We start from the raw sequence: 6,000 nt of genomic DNA, 5'->3' as shown, positions 1-6,000 counted from the left end.
TACGCCATCTGCCCCCTTGTGATAGAGGGTGTCTCCTACCAAGCAGAAATGTCTGCTCCGTACTGCCATCCTTTTCCGTTCGTCTCGGTCCAGGTTTTCCGGGGGAACTCCGGTGCTCAAGAACTGATGCATTTCGGTTAACCATTTGTCTTCGTCCGCTACTGTGGCCTCCGTTGCCGGTGTCGTCGTGACCCTAAACAGCTCGGCGTTGGGAAATTCGTCCTGTACGCCGTCCCCTGATTCTCCGGATTCTAGTCTGCTCAGGTAGTCTGCTACCGCATGCTGCACCCCGGGTCGGTGGAAAATGTCGAATTCGAATTCCTGTAATAGCAGCGTCCACCGTGCGAGTTTTCCTGTTAGGGCTGCCTTTGAGACCAGGTAGAGTAGTGCCGAGTGGTCAACGTGGAAGGAGAACTTTCGTCCGAGCAGATAGTGCCTGTACTTTGTGACACTGTACACCATTCCTAATGCCTCTCGTTCCGTTGTAGAGTAGTTCCATTCGGCTTTCGAGAGTTTCCTGCTTGCGTAGTACACCGGCCGATACCATTTCAGTTCCGTGAGTTGCATCAAAACGCTGCCGATTGCTACGTCCGACGCGTCGACGAAGACGTGAAAGCTTTTACTCCAGTCCGGCGGCTGCACCACCGGAGCTTGTGACAGCATGACCTTCAACGCTTGGTAGGCTTTCTCCTCCGTTTCTGTCCATTGGAAAGGTACTCTATGTACAGCAGCGTGCAATGGTGTAGCAAAGTCGGCAAGGTGCCGTATCATCCGACTATGCCACCTTATTTGACCAAGGAATCGGCTTAAAGCCTTTGCGTTATTCGGTGCCGGCGCGTCGAGAATTGCCTTTACTTTATCCGGATCTACCGCGATTCCTTCCCGACTCACCACGTGCCCTAACAAGTTGCCGCTTGCGACTCCAAAGACGCACTTAGCCGGGTTCAGACTTAATCGGTACTCGCGGCACTTTTCTAAGCATAGTCGTAGGTGATCGAGATGCTCTCCGTGTCGGCTGTAGACGGCGAAATCGTCTAGGAAGACCTGCATAAAACCGGGAATAAAATCCCCGAAGATTTCCATAATTATCCTTTGAAATGTTGCAGGGGCTGTCTTTAATCCGAACATCATCACGACCGCGACGAACACTCCCCATTCCGTCACGAACGCTGTTTTCTCTTGGTCGGCCGGGTTCATTCGGATTTGGTTGTAGCCGCTGAATCCATCCAGGAAGCTGTAAACTTCGTGGCCGGCCACCGCATCTAGCACTCCGTCCGTGAATGGTAGTGGAAAAGCGTCGGTCACTGTCGCGGCATTTAGTTTCCTGTAGTCCACACATACCCGGATTTTGCCGTTCTTTTTTGGGACCACCACTATCGGGCTCAGCCAGGTTGCCTACTTGACTGGTCGGATAAATCCGACCCGGAGAAGCTTGTCAATTTCCTCCTTCACCTTTGCCGCATAGTTTGGATTCATCCGGTACCGGCGTTGAGCGATGGGTTTCGCGTCAGTACTTAGATGAATTTGGTGCTGGTAGAGCTGGGGGTCCAGCCCTCGCATATCTTCGTATGACCATGCGAACACGTCCTTGAAATCCGTTAACAGTGCTACCATTGCCTGTTTTTCCTCCTTCGGCAATTCCTTCGCGACTTTTACCGGTCGGGGTTGTTCTGTTGTGCCGAGGTCCACCTCTTCCAGCTGGGATGCTTTCACCCTTTGGGATATCGTCATTTCTCTTTCTAGGGCTTCCTGTGCTTGGCGTAGTTCCCGGATCGCCGCTTTGTCCGGCTCGTCCGGCATTGTGATGTACGGCTCTACTGCTGCCGTGATATCCACCTCAAAAAGTGGGACGATCTGTGGGTGTTCCTCGAGGTACCGATCAACTTCCTCATCCGGTAAGCCCTCCAACATGTTGATGCTTTCGGCATATAAAGGGGTTGCCTCCTTGCTAGTGAGCACCCGTGGTTGCGTGGCTACCCGTACCTTTGTTTTCCCTCGTCGGAACGTGATCATATTCTTTTGCCAGTTTTGCTTGATATGCGCCGTTCGCAGCCATGGTCGTCCTAACAGTAGGGGATATGCGCCTTGTACATTCAGCTCTAGTACCACGGCCGATATCCGGAATACGTGGCCTCCTATCGTTACTTCCAAGTCCCGGATAAGACCGGTTGGTCGGACTGAGCTTGTATCCGCCATGCGTAACCAGAAGGGGCATGGTTCCCACTCCTGGATGCCTAGGTCGTCGCATGTCTGTCGACTGATGACGTTCACCCCGGAGCCTCCGTCAATAATTGTTCCTGGAATCTCCTTTCCTTTGACGATTGTCGTGATTGCTGGGCTACTGGTATCGACCACCGCTGGGCCTTCCTCCGGGTTGGAGAAAAATGTCGGTGCTGGTGTCGGCGTCGGTTTGCTCACGGCGGCTTGTAAGTCTGCTGTAAACCGCGGCACCAACTGCAGTAACCGTGCCAACGGCAGCACGATCTGACAATCTTGTAGTGCTTGCCATGTCGGGTTTTCTCCTGGCTGTACGATTTCCTCATTCTTTGGCATATTTTGGTCTCTTACTTCCGCCGCACCTTGTTCGTTGGCTTCTTTGATCCATTGTGCCGCTTGTTTTCTGATTGCTTCCTGGGCTTCCCATTCGGCGGCCTTCCCCTTCGACCGCGTGGTCACCTGCTGTACTTCGGCTGTCACCATGTTGACTGCCGGCTGCTTGTCGGTTGTTTTGCTTGGGCATTGATTACTGTAATGCCCCTCTTTTCGGCAGTAATAACAGTACACCCTGTGCGTGTTGCTGGATTCTCCTTTTTCCCATGTTTGGGGAAGAGGCATTCCCCGGCGGTTGTCCTCGGTTTTTCGGTTCTCCGGTGCCGCTACTGGTTTGTCATTCCTTGCTGCCTCCCGACGCTCCTCTCTACGGAAGAATCCACGCCTTTGGTTCCGTCGGAAATTCCGGTTCCCTGGCCGCCTTTCTTCTCTGCGTCGCTCGTATTCCGGGGATTCGTCTCGGTCGTACCGGTCCCGGGGGTAGCTATCCCTGCGGTTCTCCTCTCGGTCATAGCTGTCGCGTCTTCTATCGGGGTATCTGTCGCCGCGTTCTCGTCGGTAGCGGTCGTCCCTCCGGAATCGATCCTCTTCCGGGTCCCGATTGCGCGGTTCTATGTGTCGGACCGGTGCCGCTTGTCGAGTTAATAGGTTATACTCGCATCGGTTTGTTGTGTGGGCGCGAGAATTGCATATCATGCACTGTGCACGCAGGGTGCAGTCGACGGTCGAGTGCCCCGAATTTAGGCATGTTGTGCATTGTAGGGCTTGTCGGAACCGGAGGTCCTCCTCCTTCGGAAGCGCCTGGTGTAACGCCCCCATCGGCAAGAAGGGGCTCGTCTTGTCCATTTCCAGGACCCGATCAATGACTTGGTCCATTGTGCTGGTGCTGAAATCGAGGATTCCACACATCGCTCGAAGTGGCTCTTTCAACGCAGCCAAAAAGACTGCCTTGGCCTCCTTTTCGGGTGGTGCTCTTGCTAATTGACTGTGCAAGGTCTGGAAACGAATGATAAATTGTGGGACCGTCTTGTTTTCTCCCTGCCGGGTGGTGTAGAATTGTCCGACCAATTCCTTTGTTCCACTCGTCTATGAAACAGGCGTAAAAACTGGGTTTTCAATGCCTCGAACGTGGCGAAGCTGCCTGGTAAGTGCTTTGCGTGCCACCGGGCCGCCGGTCCTTCTAATGTCATGCCGAATTCGGCGACTTTGGATCGGTCGGCCTCGGGCTCCGTCAGTCTCTGGGACACGTGGTTGGCTTCCCATGTTCGCAGGAATGCATACACATGTGCCTCTCCGTCGGGCTCATCCCGATACTTTGGGTACGGATACGGCATCGTGTCGTCCCACTGATTCTCCTGCGCTGGTTCCTCCGAAGTCGGTATCCGCTCTTGCGGTTCCTCCGCGGGTGGTGTTGATAACCGCTCATGCGGTTCCTCCGCGGGTGGTGTTGGTATCCGCTCCTGCGGTTCCTCCGCGGGTGGTGTTGGTATCCGCTCCTGCGGTTCCTCCGCGGGTGGTGTTGGTAACCGCTCCTGCGGTTCCTCCGCGGGTGGTGTTGGTAACCGCTCCTCCCTCCTCGGCGATTGCCGGTCACCGAACTCCAGAGTTATTTCCTCCTCTGGCTCCGATGTTGCTGAGTAATCCGACTCAAAGGGGTTGTTCTCGTGGCTGCTTTTATAACGGGATCCCACGCTTTCCCCGCTATCCGAATCTGCCTCTAATGTTGCAAATGCCGCTGCGTCCCCGTCGCCGCCGGCGAGAGTCTGTAGTAGTGTCTCCGCTTCTTGGAGGCTGGTTATGCTACTGCCTTCGTCGGAAGCTTGTAGAACCTGGAACTGCAGTGCTTCTTCTGCGATTTGCCGAAGCGTTTTTGAGAATGACCGATCGCGCCGGATTTCGTCGACGGCTTGCTGCAGGGCTTCCCGTCGTCGCTGCCGTTCGGCGTGGCGTCTCCCTCTTTCGGTGATGTGGTCGTTGTTTTGTCTAGACATCCATCCCCCGGTTGTCCTCTGCACTCTGCAGGAATCGTGGTCGCCAAAATAGTGTTGTATGTATGGCTGGACTAGCCGCAACACAGGTGTCTATCCGACACTTCTCCAAAGGGGTGGTAGGGATAGGATGTTAATACACGCGTATGATAATTACACTTAAGCACAAACGAAGACAAGATCAATAAGCATAAGCAGAACTATATTAATTCTTCGTCACTTCATTACAAAACATCGGATCCTTTTATAGGCATCCGGCCAGATTACAATCGGTGCTCGGTAGGCAACCGTTAACCGAAACCGAATCGGTTCGGATCCGGATCGGTTACAACTACCGGATCCGTCCCTCCTAATAATTCTATTCCTATTTCTATATTTATCCGATCCGACCTTGCTTTCCCATTTGCCTTCTCTGACCGGCCAACAGACTGCAGCAGATTGGCTCACTCGATGTCGTTCTAGCCGAATGTGAACACAAGTCGAAATTTTTGAGATTTTCCAACACAGATTATGCGCAGTACACCAGGCCGATCTTGTTTCGGTGAATTGCAAAGATGAGAGGAACGGATCCGACTGGTCCTCCCGAATGTCGTTCACTCGAATGAAACACAGATTGGGGTTGCCCCTGGGATCGTGTTTGCTTCAGGTGACTACGGCGAGTAGGAGAAAAGTGTCAAATGAATGACCTATTCGATTTCCGCCTAGTCGAGTGAAGCAAAGATTTGGCCTAGTCAGGATAGAAGTCTCACTCTGGGCGGCTACGATCACATAACCAAGAGTGACCTAGAACAATAGAGTGCAGACTTCGTCACGTTTCTCTTTGCGTAAACAATCTTGTTGTAGGTTGCCTGTCGAGATCAACTAAGATCTTCACGATACACAAAGGAGAGTTGTCGATGGAGACTACATAGAAGGCGGCAACAGAATCAATAAGAAAACTAGGTTCTGATACCAAATGTTGGGAACGTTGTCTCCTAATGCGGAACAAGATCAACACTCTTCTAGGATAAGATCGTAAATGGATGCAAGATCATAACTTTGATGGCAGCAAAGACAGAAAGTAAAAGACAACTAGTTTGCAAGCGAGAGAGTCAGAGAGTTCAATGAAGTTTATTACAACTTTTTACAAAATGAGCAACCAACCCGTAACTGGGTTACAAAGTCATTTTATATACTGACTAACTTAGGGCAACTACCATTCTCACTATTTACATAAATAACTTAAGTCTAGTGTGTTCAAAAGGAGACAATGTGAATACGTCCATTAGAAACCCGTATTCAACACGTTTGTCACGTACTTCTCCTGTGACAACCACAACAACTTCTTCATCTGGTCCCGAATTATGTGCATTCGTAGGATCTCTCTTATCGAACCCATATCTTTGTTGGGAATTTGGTCCCTCCGGATGGGATCCGGATGAGACGGATCGGACAAACAAAAGGAAGGAACCAGTCCGGACGG

This window comes from Azolla caroliniana, unplaced genomic scaffold, assembly GCF_043228905.1.
Source record: "Azolla caroliniana isolate FFs.n. ecotype wild unplaced genomic scaffold, voAzoCaro1.0.p SCAF_3, whole genome shotgun sequence".
Classification (NCBI taxonomy): domain Eukaryota; kingdom Viridiplantae; phylum Streptophyta; class Polypodiopsida; order Salviniales; family Salviniaceae; genus Azolla; species Azolla caroliniana.
The sequence above is the reverse complement of the archived record's forward strand: the minus strand, read 5'-3'. Positions refer to the sequence as shown.